Raw genomic sequence first — 15,120 nt, forward strand, 5'->3', positions numbered from 1 at the left:
ATAATATAAGGGTGTTGTTACACATTAACTTATATGTGTTAAGGGTTTTTAAACCATCAGTGTATACACATTAGGGCAAGGAAACATGCAAAGAACCCTCTGAATGGCTTGGAGATAGTCCACTTCCATCTAGGATTATCTCAACTTGTTTTAGGCAGCTCGCTTATATTACAGTCACATATGACTGTTCCATAGATGCAAAACCAGTTGAGAGTGATCCTCTAGCATCCCAGGAGGCAACACTCCCAGCTACTATATCTTCCCCCCCGGTGACAGCGGGGGAGCACCTAAAGGTAAGAATTTCCCCTCCCTCCCATTCTGGGCTCTTCCCAGCCCCTGTACCCTTTCTCTGCCCTCCCTTCTACTGGAGTTCCTCCCCTGCTCCTCAGGAATCCCCACCTGCTCCTGTCTCTTCTGCTCCTTGCCATGCCCCTGTGTTCCCTGGTTCACTTTCAGTGCCTGTGCTGTCTTGGAGGAGTAGGCATGGAAGGGGAACCCCCTGCCCAGACATTGCTGCTGCTGGGCTGCTACTACTTTCCAGACTTAGGCCAGAGAGTGGTAGTGCTGGCAGCAGGTGGGTTCCTCTTTTCTGTGTATGTGAGGGCAAAGGTGGAGGTTGCCCATGTGCTAGGTCCCTGGAGGTGGGGAAAGGCAGGGGATGGGGTGCGTGTTGCAAAGCTCACTTGAGCAGTGCAGTACAGGTGCAGGTCTGCTCCCCTGCTTTCCCATCCATCCTATGGCTGTTCCTGCACTGCTGCATGTCAGGCAGCCTGCCCACGATCACCAGATAGTCCCAGCCCTGGTGAGCATGCATAGCTTCCTGGCAGGACTGCTCCTGGTGCAGTTGCAGCCACCTGGGTGCTGCTCAGCTTCCAGTGGCTCCTCCTCCTGCCCCTAGTGTGCAGCTCTAGATTGGCTCCTCCTGTCCCAGTGCGCAAGACTCCAGCTCCTGGCTACCTTCTACCTGCACTGCTTGCCTAGTGCAATAAGCAGCCACCTGCAGGCAGCTGAGTGGGTGGAAAGCAGTCAGGAGCTGGAGTCCCATCTGATGGGGGCAGGAACTGCCCTGCTAGAGCTCCTTCCTCCCCCTCCATTCCACCCCCCAGCAGCACAGCAGGAGGAGGAGCCACTGCTGGAGGCAGGGGGAGCTGAGTAGCACCTGGGCACCTGCAGCTGTACTGGAAGCAGCCCTGCTGGGAAGCTGTGCGCGCTGGCTGAGGCTAGCGCCATTGGTAGGCACAGGCCAGAGCGCAATGCAGGCTACCCAGGGCAGGAGTGGGTGATGTTCAGCTCCATATGGAGTACCGCAGGAGTAGCTGCAGGTGGGATACAATCAATTGGAGGGGCCTGCTCATGGGTTGGATCTAATCAGTTGGCAGCCTGGATCCAGCCTGTGGGTTATATTTTGCCCACCCCTGCTGTAGGGGCACATTACAGGGGCTATTAACTCTTGATGTGTGACTTCTCAAAGCACATGCTAATTTTAACACCAATTAAAATTGACCCGAAAATGCACACTAGTTTGAAGTGTTTGCCATTGCCTGGACTAGAATAAAAAATGAAAATTTTTTTGGCATATGTGACCAAATGTTAAGTAGGTGGTTAGTGAAAATAAAAAAGATCCATGAGTTGTTCCTTGCCAAAGCCGTTAGATGCACTGAATTACTAAGAAATGTCTCAATAACTCATAGCTGCTTTTAGCCCAAATGACTCTGTGTCTGATTGAAGTTCAGCTTGAGTTCAGGAAGATTAAGGACAAATGGTGCAGTCATAGTTCTCCAGAAGGCCTCTGTGGAGTGTGTCCTTTTTGTGGAGTTACCATGGAACTGATTTGGAAAAGACTGTTCATCCCACTTTCAATCACAGCCTTGAATAAACTGCCAGAGCTATTATTTGTTGTGATGCTGTCAACAATTTGTTTTTCTGGCCAACTTCAATGTCTGAATGAATGGTAACTTAAAGTCAGCTCAGGAGTTCCTGAGTCACAAAGACTTGTCAAGAAGTCCAGCTAAATCACAAATTGAGCCCAGGTTACATGCATTTCAATCCAGTGTTTAAACCACAAGATGCTCTCCCCACCAAATATATATATGTGACCACATTTTGAATTTGGTTTGGATGCTGAGGTAAAAACCTTTCCTAAATGGACTAACTGTTTACCTACAATGGTATATTTTGAGGTCAGCATAACCTTTTCCATTGGATTTCAGGGTTTTGTATTCCTTCCACTTTGCCAACCCATTCTGCTTTGTTCTCCAAGTGTTTGTTTTACTTTATAGACTACTGGCTCTAAATAGGATCACGAGGCATCCAAGGAAGTTTTCCACCTCCTAAAAGGCTCAACGTGTAAACTATATTATCTTCTTTTCTATAGCAGCCGGAGGTAGGAATTGGCAAGAGCTTTGGTGGCATGTCAAGGCATTCTTCAGGTAGTTGACAAGAACTCAGATGGTATAATGCTACAAAGATTTCTATGTGCTTTTTGATGACACATTTTTTGCAGATGTATTCTTGACCTTCCTTGGGGTAGTTTCTTAAACTTCTTCCTGTTAATGACAAGTGTCCAGAAGCTCCTTTTGAACAAGGGCTTTGTCTTTTAGTCACCGTTGTCAGTATAGGCTCTAAGAATCTTTTTGCTTCTGAATTCAATGACAGTCAGTGAAGCACATGGCTTTCCATAAACAGATTCATGACAGTCATACAGCTGCCAGGCATGCTGAGTGATAGTCTCTACTCCATTTCAGGGAAGTCAATAGGATTACTGCTGATAAAAATGCAAGGAAAGAAAAGTAGTCTACATCTTCCACGGGGTTTAGCAAAGAGAAGTACATACCTCTGTTAGAAACCAGTGTTCCTTTTGTACTGAATACTATCTGATTCAATGTAAAGGATTTTTTATCTCTTGTAGCTGAGAGGAATAAACAAAATGGAGGTCCTGCTGAGCCCCTGCAGCTCTGGGCTGCAATGTGTTCAGTACTGAAGGAGTCATAAAATTTGGCTGCCAAACTCTTCTAACAAATCTCATTTGAATATGTGCAAAGGACACAGAAAAGCCCAACCAAATTTGGGCTTCTATATGCAGGGTCAGCCAACGGCACTTGTTTGACACTGGAGAGACCTCTTCTCAAATCAAGTTCTTGCTCCAAAGTGTGTACATACTATGGCTTATCAGCTATGAATTTGTAAGAATTCTTTAACATGAGGAAACAACATACTTTCTCCTTCAACCATTCTTGAAAATGGCTGAATTACTGGAGTTTGCAAACATGAAGAATAGATGAGTAAGGAGCGCAGGGCTTCAGGTTCTGTTGTTACCCAGAACTATGCATCTTCCTCTGAAGACCTGTTAAGGCTACTTGAGTCTGGGGTGGAGTACCTGTGTTGGTGTATCTTTTACTTGCACAGCTGTCTAGCAGTTGGCACGTGTAACAGATTTTGGTTCTGTGGAGCAGTAGTGGAACTGCATAGGAGTAATGGTAAGCATGTACAGATCAGATTGAAGGACTAGATCCTAGCCTTTACCGGTGGAAAAAATTATGTATCTGGGAATCGGGCTTAGATGGAATCAGATTGGCTGAATTCCTACTTAGTATAACAAATGGTCATCTTTTGTGAGCTGCAGAAGTTAATACAGGATTTTAGTTCCTCTACTTCTTAGTGACACATGTATAAAGGTTTTTTCAGTGAGGCACATAATAGTGTAGCCAGTTCTTTTGCCCCTTTACAGTGCTGTCCATTTTGCCTAAGTGAAGTAAAATAATGATATGAATAATCCTTTATATGCAACCATTTTAATTAAAAACAAGCCCTGCTAGTTTTTATTACTGCTCCGAAGCTAAAAGCCTCAATAGGATGTACCGCAGTAACATGCTGCAATCTGAATGCTAGAGTTCTCAACCCACCCTGTATCAAGGGGTTAATTTGTTTCATCACTGGGGATTTGAATTGCTTGTCAGTGCTGAGGTCACTGTCACTGTTAAATGACAGATGTCTTTCTGAAAATCCCTTGCATCTTTCCTTGTGATGTAAAGTTCAGTGACTGCAATAACAGGGTGTTGTTCTTTAATAACTGTTAAATTTATTCTTTAGAGAATTTACAAAGATGTCCTATTGCTCCTGGAGAGCTCCCTTGATACCAAACTCTGCATTTTCTTTTTGCATAATGCCTACAGATTTAGAGTCACTGTACTCCCAGTTGTATAGCTTCTGTATCCCTGGTTCAGTGCTGTTGAAATACTCGTAAATCTCCTTTCTTCTACTGGCTTTGTGCGGCAGCTGGGGTATGACAATAAGGTCCCTGATCTATAATTCCAGACAGCCCCTGAGGGTGAACAGATTGGCCAATCCTGAGCCTCTACGTAAATTAAACTAGCCTGGACAACTCTGTATCCCTGAGATGTAGTCATCTAATGCTTCCTATTTGTATTCTACATGGAACTGTTCTTGATGCTGGACTGTTGTTCACTCAGAGAATTGTCCAGTGCACAGTATATCAACTCCCACTAGAGCTTGAATGCATCTAAATAAAGCATGCCTAATGCTTAACATAATGTAACTTTAACTCAAAAGGAATGCATTAAAACAAAACACCTTTTATAGCTGAATATAGTGTTCAATTCTGTTGACTGCAATGAAACTCTAATCTTTCTTTAATAGTAGCATTCATGAGCACAGTTAGAACATGTCAGTTGAACATGTAATTGTAAGGAACTCCATTTTTTTTTACTGAATTCAATTACAAAATACATAAATGCCTATTTGTAATTGGCTAAGTTGTTCTCAACACTAGTACTGTCAAATATTGTTGTATACTTTAGTACAAATGTGATGAAGATCAACATTTGAAATGCTTACACTGATTGGGTGTGCATTAGTTTGAATTTATCATTTGTAGATACGATTGTATAGTCATGTGTTTTACAGCTCCCAAAAGTGTGCCAGGCAGTTCAGCGTACGGAGAGAAAAGCATGGTGCCTGCCCCAAAGACCTTGTAGTCTTACTGTAAATAGCTGTATTCCTTTTAGGTATGTTATTTATGTGATTTTCATATATCCCTATAACAGGGTTTAATTATCTGATGTATTTTAATTGTAACACATTTTAAAATGTTCCTGCAAGGGTATAGCTGTATCTAGAGCCTAATATTTTTTTCTTTTTTGCTAAGCCTGAAACATCAGCTTGAAATATTAAAATGAAGCCAAGTGTACAAATTTTAAACTAGGTTTTCAATTTAGTGTCAACAGACTGGGCCTATTACTTGGCTCAACCATGCAGAATTAGTGCTGATACAATATTTTAGAACATTGGGACTCCCATTCATAGTGTGTTAATTGCAGGCTATGCAGCAATTTAAAACCATACAGTTCCAGGCTTTAGTATCTTTCTGATTAAAAGACTTGATTATTTGTAATTAAATGAATAACAATGTATTTTTACAGGGAGAACAGTTGCAGCATGACAAAATCCTGGTTGCATTGAAATGGATGGCAAAATGAGTTCAATAGATATTTTTTTCATAATACTAACACAATGCCTAAACTACCTCACCATCAACTCTTCAAATACACTGTAAAGGTAATTTAGCTGATATTTTAGGAATTCATGTATACATGTATTGTAAAAAAACAAAAAACAGAAAACCAAAAAATCCAAGGCCAAGCCAGAATCATAATGGAATTCCAATTCCTCTTTAAAGTCAAAGGCAGGAGGAAGGGAGCTTGTCTGTAGCACTAATGAACATAATTAAATCCAACTTCTGGAGAACAAAGCAATGGAAACCTAAACAAATAGCTGGATTAGATTCCTGTACTAAGGCAGCAGATCTGAGAAGTTTAAAACTTTGAGGAAGAATTTCTGGAACATGGCTTATTATTGTAAGCAAGCCATTCAGTGTGGAATTTAATGTGGAAGGCATATAAATTCATGTTGTTTAAGCAGACACTTGGCTGTGATGGTTTAGTCAGGGAATGTCCTGCCTTGAGGAGGAGGCTGGCTGAGATGACCTTGTGAGGTCCCTTCCAGCCCTACTTTTCTATGATCCTGTTGCCCCATAAAGTAAATACCACACTGTAGCAACTTTAAACTACACATAGTAGTTATTAAGAAAAAGGAGCTAGTGAGTGATAGAATCCAGTGTGTGCAATATAAGGCCCCTGCTACACATTAAATATATTATGCAATTAAATGGTCAATAGTGCAATACATTTATAGTAGCTGCATGTTCAGAGTAAGACCAGCTACACATGCAAAGTAATTATCACACAACCAGTTAATTGCACAACAAATTTAGACAAACCACACGTGCAATGTAATTATCACATTATAAAAATGACTAGACAGCTATAAAAAGAACAAGCCAGCTACAAAGTTAGTGCTTGTAAACGTATAACAAATCTATAGCTGGTTTCTGTCCAGCTGTAATCTGAACATGTAGCATGGCCCTATGAGGTACACATTGCAACACTGATAACTACTTATTTAAGCAATCCAGTTTTCTTCAGCTCAGGATAGTTATGTCATTCTCTTACACTTTGTATTAGAAAACCAGGAAACTTCATATACTTGTGTGATGAAAGAAGAAAAAAAGAAAAGAGATCACAGAGAAAAAGTAACCAGGAATAAAGGACTCTGTAGATAATTAACCTAGAGGGATTTGTTCAATTTGGGGGATGCACAATAACTCACTAGTCTTTTTGTTATTAAATGGTCTAAATGAGTTCACATGTCAGATTCATTCTCTTAAAAAAAAAAAAAAAAAGAAGCAATCATCATGCTAAATGTCATTTTAAAGACTTGTCTAATTGCACTCTCATTTGGCAGGCACAAAGTCTTGCTGAATTTCAGAAGCTGTAATACTTGGCAAAAAGAGTTTTGTGCCATCAGCTTACCTTTTTGTGTGTTAAGTCTGGTGCTATACAAGAAATACAACAATTCATGGGCTCTGCTGGTAAGTAATTTGCAAAGTGAGTACTTTTGCTCACTCAGCTAAAATGAACCTGGCATCACAGTAAAATCTTAATGTTATTCTTCATGATCTCTTGTGATTCCTTCTACTTGCAGATTCACAGCCATTTACTTGCAGAATGTTAGAACTAGTGAGGGGAAAAATAGGAAATTAAATAAAAATCATAAATTGTTTCCATTTCACAGGGTTTCAAATGGACCAATTTTCACGTTTTTTTTCTTTTTTATATATATTTCTGCTATTTTGTTTTCAAACCAAACTTTTTATTAACATAAATCTACAATAATTTTCTAAATATTTGTATTATTTAAAAAAAATGAGTTAGTGAAACATTTTAACAATAAATTTGAAATGAAAAAGTGTTAAAACATTGCAGTAAACTTCAATAATAATGGAATATTTTGGTGTCACTATTATGTGAAAAGCTTTGTTTTTGCAAGGCCATATTTTGACAAAACAAAAACCCTCCCAAACTGTTTTTGTGTGGAAATCGTTTGGCATACTTTGCAATACTTCAGATATACAATTTTTCCCAATGTTTAGATGTCATATACTTACTTCCATGCCTTATGCTATGAGAGACTTTCTTTCCCTCAAAGGCAGCATGAGTATGGTTTGGGGAGACGAAAACCCTTACCTTGTAATAGGATATTTTGTTTTGTTTTCTGCTGTACTCTGGTCTCTCTCTGTCAGCTCCAAGAAGCTATAACAATACCCTAAGTTACTCTCTTCATCTTATTCCCTCACAGGTGTTCTGTTGCTTTTCTCCACAACCATCTTTAGTATTCAAGTTAAACATTTTGGGCACCAGTTCTGCCATAAATGCTACAGGGTATATAGACTTCCCTTCCTGGTTGGAGTGCCCAGGGTACCTGCATTGTAAGAACACATCTGGATTTGTAATAATTCTTTCTGCTTCCTGAATCTGGTGTTTCTTTTAACCAGAGGCTAATATATAGATTGTAGATGATAGTACCTCTGTTAAAATTGGTTTACTTGTCTCACATCTCTTCCAACTTTGTTTCATGGTGTCCATACACTTCTCTGATTTCCTCCTTAATGAATTTGGAGGAGGTCATAATGCAGAAAGTATTTCTTCTAGCGTATTTCTGACTGTTGGTTCACTCTTCTTTACCCAGTCTTCCTCGTATTCTGCCTAAGTAGAGGCAGAATGCTAGGTGTTGAAAATCTTAAGTGTCTTTTGCTTGAGAAATAACACAAACAGCTTTTGCTCAAATTGTTTTCAGTAATTTTGTATTAATGGTTTAATGGGATGTAATTGCTAGGAAAAAGCTGAACAAGACTTTAGCTGCTCTGTCTTTTCTTAGACACTGTTCTAATTACTTGGAGGAGGTTGTTTTTTTTTAAATGCACAATGTACTTTAATGCAACAACATGACAAAGCAACATGATCAGTTGGTTTCAAGCAAATCCAACTTAATAAGCACATCCTTCACATAGCAGTAATTAGATCCGGTATTTTTAATTAAAAAAAAAAAAAGCAGCTGTCCAAAGAAGAAAACACATCCAATGATGCAAACAGTATTTTTAGTTCACTTCAGATCTTTCGTCACTTGATAGAAGACATTTCTGGTGTTTAGTTACTGCGACCCTCAAGTTCCTCTTTAGGTGCATCAAAGATGAGCTTAGTGAAAAGTAACTTCCCTCTGTTTGGGAAAAATCATGGTTTTAACGGAGTGCTCTTTTCCAAATCTAGAAAAATTATCAGCAAGCTGAGGTGCTTGTTTTTCCCTCTGCATTAGTGAGTTAAAGTCTCCAACTTTTGGTGATCAGAACCCAACTTGGCTTGCTGAAGAGCAAGATCTGGTTAGTTAATATAAATATAAGCAAGTGGAGAGAGTTTGTACATCATTCCTAACAGTATTTCATTTTAATCTCTTGCATCTGAAGATCCTAAGTACCCTAGGGATGTTACATTTTTACTGGTACTTTAAATGTTCTCTTTCACAGAATACGTGATTGTAATGACACCACTGTAACATCCTGCATTGTATTCAGAATTTATTAGCATTTTTCAGTGTCTTTTATCCAAAAGGCGCTTCATGAGGGAAAAAAAACCCTCATCCTCTGTAGCACATGTATATGGTTACAGAATTTGGGACTAAGTCCTTTGATAACAGTATCAGTTTTATGTCCTTATTAGTACTGATTTCCCTAAATCAGGGGTTGGTAACTTGTTGCCTGGGCTGGGTCTGGTCTTCCGAGTGATTGGATTTGGTCCAGGAGGCCAGGGCATCCTCAAAGATTCAGTGGCATGTCAACATAGTGGAGGGGATTGGCAGGAAAGGGCCAGGGGACAAAAGAGGAAGAGCTGTGGCAGCAGCACTGCAGTGTGGAGGGATGAAAAGTGGCAGCCCACCATCGGATCTAGCTCCATTAAAGTAGCCCACTGTTCTTAAACAGTTGCCTATCCCTCTCCTAAATTTTAGTACAAGTCTTTTAAGGAAAGGTTGCTTGTAGAACAGGTGGAATTGCAACTTTTTTTTAACTCTTCATGTGGCAGGCATAGAATAAAAGTCAAGAGTTTGGGGTTACATTTAGATTTCTTCCCAAGACTTTCTGTGGCTTGGGGGAAGTTCTATAATTATGCTCCATCTCAGCTTCCTCATTTGCAAAAGAGGGTTACTATTTATTCTCATAAAGCTGTACTTTGAGTCCCTTGGATGCAAAAGGTAGAGAAGAATCAGCTGTATTTCTAATTTATGCATTAGTAACACTAGATGTTTTATTTAATAAATGCCTGCTTGCTATCCTGGTTTTTCGATATAGAAACCAGTGTCAGCTTCTTTTAATTGCTTTGAATCTGACTTGATTAGCTAAAGCAGGCACCATTTCAGGTTTTTAATGTGAAACAAATTTTTACATTTTCACAACTAATTAGTGGCTTAACATTTTCTTTCAAATATTTTTATTTTATGTTCCATAAAACTCATTCAAGTTCCTTCTAAAACCATATTTCTTCTGGGAGGTTCACAGTTGGAAGTTCACAACTGAACAATAAGCAATACAAAGTTAAAAAGCCTGCACCACAACATCTGCCTGGCTATTTGTCTAAAGGATTTATGCCAGGACCTGTTGCTGTTGTTTCAGAACAGCAGTGAAATTAATAAAATGATAGGTGAAGCTCTAAGTGGAGCTCCTGCAGTCTCTTATCCTCCCTGGTTGTAAGAAGTGCTGTTTGGTATAATCCTGATGAGAGGCTACCTGTTGGTTTCTTTGCTTTGTCAAGGAGTAAGGTGTTTTCTTCTTTCTTATGGCTAGAGTAAGCAATGGTAGAGAAGGTGCAGGTTAATTAAAGTTGTACATTGAGGTTTGATAGCCAGTTGATGACATTTGGGCTGGCTAAGTGGATTGCTTCAATCCCTCCATGATATGCAAGTTCAGGGCAGGAGTTGGAGTCATAGATTGCACCTCATCGCATATGCAGTTTGGCAAGTCCTGTCGATGTGACAGGTGTGAGGGGTTTGGCATTAGATGGGAGTGTGGTATATTTAGTAGGGGTGTGCGAAGTGGGCCCTATTCAATTTCAGAATCAGGGACAGTGATTCAATTAGTTGATTTGAATAACTGTCCTTGATTTGATTCGTCCAAATCCGATGATTTGATGCTGATTCGGAGAATCAGTGATTCAGACATAAACACAGTTTTAATGTTTTTTTTCTACATACCTCAAGGTAGCAATGCGGCTTGTGAAAGCTGTGATGCTGGGGTGCATGGAAAATCCCACAGGAATTCAGGGAGGCCCTCCACATGCTCGTTGGTGAACCTGGAAGTGGACCAGAAGTACTTCTGGTCCACTTCCGGGTCTGCCAGGGAGTGCGTGGGGGGCACCCCCCAGACCCAGGAGGCACCAGTCACCGAGCTGGGGGGGCACAGAGGGCCCCCCCAGTGCGCTACCCGGCAGACCTGGAAGTGAAACGGAAGTGCTTCTGGTCCACTTCTGGCTCTGCTCCCAAGCGTGCTGGGGAGCCCCCTGTGCTTCTGTGGGATGCTCCATGTGCCCCAGCATCGGAGTGTTGACAAGCCACCTGGTACCTTGAGGTATGTAGAAAAAACATTTAAAGTTGTGTCTATGTCTGAATCTTTGAATCTTTCTGAATCTCTCTGATTAATTTAGATGGTTCCAATTTCATTCGGAGAGATTAAAGGGTCCTCTGATTCGATTCGGAGATTCAGCCACCGAATTGGGCCGAATCTCCACCAAATTGAATCAGCGACCGAAGCTTCGCATAGCTCTAATGTTTAGCTTAGTGGTCTCCAACCTTTTCATGGTGAAGATCAGTTTTTGTAAGTAAAGGGCACCCTAGGATCTACTGCCCCTGCCTCCCCCCCCCCGCCTCCTGGACAGGCCGCCCAGGCTCTGACCTCACTCACCCAGCCTGGCCTGGGCAGCAGGGGACGTGGCTTAGCCCAGCCACAGGTGTCCTGCTGCTCCTGATTGTGGAGTCTGTGACAGATTGAGATCGACTGTCAGAGGCTCCATGATCAACCAGTCAATCAAGATCAACTGGTTGGTGACCACTGATTTAGCTGTAGAGAGTACCAGGGCCTAAATCAATCTATGGAGGGTAGGAGCATTGCTTCCCCAGGAATTTCCAGCGAATGTCTCCATAACATTTAATAGGGCTGTGTGAAGCATTGATCACCGATTCAATTCAGAGGAGATTCAGCTCAATTCAGCGACTGAATCTCCGGATCCGAACTGAATTGAGAAACCCATTAAAAGGTCTGAATTGAACCTAAAGCAGCAATGAATCTCCAATTCCTAATAGATTCGGAAAAGATTTGCAGAGATTCGAATTGGCCAGGGACAGACAGGCACAGCTGGGTGGTTGGAGGTTCTCCCACAGTTCCTCTGGTTGTGCCTGCATCTCCCTGGGTGAGGGGAGCTGCGGCCCCAGCCTCCTTTTTTTTTTTTTTTTTAAAAGGCTTGCACTCACCAGCTTTGGCAGCAGGGATCAGGGCCTCTGAGGGCTTGTGGCAGAACCCCCCCACACAGTGTGGGGCAGCAGGGATCACCCTCTCCACCTGGCACCTGTGTGGCAGCTGCTGCATGGCGCGGGTGCAGCATGGCTTGGCAGGGTGCTGTGCGCTGTCTAGGAGCTGGGCCACTGGGGCTGAGCACTGCCGGGCTCTGGCTGGCTGCTGGAGCTGCCCCAGCTCCCAGACAGAACACAGTGTCCTGCCAAGCCACACTGCACCCGCATCATGAGGCAGCTGCCATGCGGGTACTAGGTGGGGGAGGGCGATCCCCCCTGCCCCGCACTATGCAGCAGGGGCTCTGTCACAAGTCCTCAGAGGTCCTGATTGCTGCTGCTGCAGCTGGTGAGTGCGGGGTGAGGGATGGGGCTGGGCCAGGCAGCCATGGGGGCTTCTCCTGCAGCTCCCCCCACCCAGGGGGAGGCAGGCACAGCCCGAGGAGCTGCAGGAAAACCTGCAGTCACCCAGCTGTGCCTGCCTCTCCCCCGCCAATCTGAATCTCCGAATCAGCACCGAATCTCCAATTCTGATTTGGCTGAATCAAATGGGGACAGTGATTTGAATCACCAAATTGAATCACTGTCCTCCAAATTGGCCAAATCTGAATTGAATACTTCCCTATTCTCACAGGCCTAATGTGTAACTTTGTTGCTGTCATTTTGCCAATAATTCCGAGGTGCTGGCAGTAACTGAGAGAGTGATCTAGAGTGACTCCAAAGTATCGTGGATGTTTTTTGTGTGTTTAGTTCCACAAAACTGTACATTTAGCATTTTATTGGCCTGACAGTTGCTAAGTTGGAATGAGGAAGTGGCCATCTTAGCTGCGTTAGGTTTCAAGCGCCAATCTTGGAAATAGTCCTCTAGGGTGCACAGATTGTTTTCAAGTACTTTTTCTGTTGCCTCGAAAGACGCATCTTGTGTGGCTAATGCAATAACATTAACATAAATCGGGGGGTTTCAACCTTTTTTAATAAGTGTACCCCTGGCGGCCCCCTCTTTAGTAAGTGTATTCTGGGGTGGGGGCAAGCGGCTAGACACGGAGCAGGGGTGTAGTGAGCGGCAGCATCTTTGTGGCCCTGCTCTCGCCCCACCTCAGCCCTGCTCCGGTGAGGCAGTTGCACAGGGTGGCAGCGCTCTGTCTCCATCCACCCCCGCGTACCCCCTGGGACCATTCAAAGTATTCCCAGGGGTATACATCTCCCTGGTTTACAACCCCTGGCATAAATAAATTTACACAATGCTGTCAGTGGGATGTCACTGATGTATAGATTGGAAAGAATCAGAGAAAGAACAAATCCTGAGGGAGCCCATCATTTAGCACTTTCAAGTGGCTCAAATCCTCACTGAGATGTACCCAGAATCTATGGTTTGATAGGAATGAGTTTATTAATGTGAGAGTTGGTCTGCACTTGATGACATATGCTAAGTAGCCTGGAAAATTTGGATCAGCAGTGGAGGAGGTCCTACAATCTGGATTTCTGCTCCATCCAGTTTGGGCCTGCTTCTTGGTGGAGCTGCATGGGTAAAAACCCATCACGCCCCTGGGAGCTGAAGACCTGGATGCCACCTGGACACCACTGACCCCCCCCCCAGTGCAGAGCAGGAGGTAAGGGAACTGGGGCAAAGGAGAGGGTGGGCAAGTGCAGGGGCTCTCAGAGGGTGCATGTGTGCATGAGTGTGTGTGTGTGCATGTATGTGTGCATGTGTGTAAGTGTGTGGGGGCTGCACTGGGCGCAACTGAACTGAACTGACTGTGACCAGGGAAGGGAAGCCCCCTCTCCCCTGGGTCCCTACTTAGCTGAGGTCCCCAGGGAGGGTTGGTGGCAGGGTAGGTGAGGAGGCACTCACCAAGCCCCTCAGGGCTGTCAATCTCAGCTGTGTCTCACACGGTCTCGTGAGATCCTGCAAGACTTCATGGAAAGTCCCAATTTGAAACCAGGTCCCAACTGAAAGTTACTTTTAGTTTGGGCCTGCTCCTTGGTGGAGATGCATGGGTAAACACCTGTCGCACCCCTGGGAGCTGAAGACCTGGATGCCACGTGGACACCACTGACCCGTGGTGCATGGGTCGGTTTCGACCTGGAAGGGTGTGGGCAGTGGGGTCCCGCAGGGCTCGGTCCTTGGACCGATACTCTTTAATGTCTTCATCAGTGACTTGGACAAGGGAGTGAAATGTACTCTGTCCAAGTTTGCAGATGACACAAAGCTATGGGGAGAAGTGGACACGCCGGAGGGCAGGGAACAGCTGCAAGCAGACCTGGACAGGTTGGACAAGTGGGCAGAAAACAACAGAATGCAGTTCAACAAGGAGAAATGCAAAGTGCTGCACCTAGGGAGGAAAAATGTCCAGCACACCTACAGCCTAGGGAATGACCTGCTGGGTGGCATGGAAGTGGAAAGGGATCTGGGAGTCCTAGTGGACTCCAAGATGAACATGAGTCGGCAGTGTGACGAAGCCATCAGAAAAGCCAATGGCACTTTATCGTGCATCAGCAGATACATGACGAATAGATCCAAGGAGGTGATACTTCCCCTCTATTGGGCGCTGGTCAGGCCGCAGTTGGAGTACTGCGTGCAATTCTGGGCGCCGCACTTCAAGAGGGATGCGGATAACCTGGAGAGGGTCCAGAGAAGGGCCACTCGCATGGTTAAGGGCCTGCAGACCAAGCCCTACGAGGAGAGACTAGAGAAACTGGACCTTTTCAGCCTCCGCAAGAGAAGGTTGAGAGGCGACCTTGTGGATGCCTATAAGTTCATCATGGGGGCACAGAAGGGAATTGGTGAGTTTTTATTCACCAAGGCGCCCCCGGGGGTTACAAGAAATAATGGCCACAAGCTAGCAGAGAGCAGATTTAGATTGGACATTAGGAAGAACTTCTTCACAGTTCGAGTGGCCGCCAAGACCCAGCTGGAGCTACATGGAAGGCAGTCATCTCAGGCTACAAGGCAAGCATAGCCTGCTCCTCCCCTGGCACTGCACAACAGGTATGCTCCGCTCACCATGCACGAGGAGACTCCGTTGGAAACACCGGAGGAGGAGGTGAGTAGTCAGCGAACTACCACCCCCCAAGAGAAGACACAGGGTTTGGGGGGGGGGGCTCTCTCCTGCAGGACACTGAGGGACCCATTTGCTGTCCAGACCCCCTAGCCTGAGA

The sequence above is a fragment of the Alligator sinensis genome, unplaced genomic scaffold, assembly GCF_000455745.1.
Source record: "Alligator sinensis unplaced genomic scaffold, ASM45574v1 scaffold736_1, whole genome shotgun sequence".
NCBI classification, from domain to species: Eukaryota; Metazoa; Chordata; order Crocodylia; family Alligatoridae; genus Alligator; species Alligator sinensis.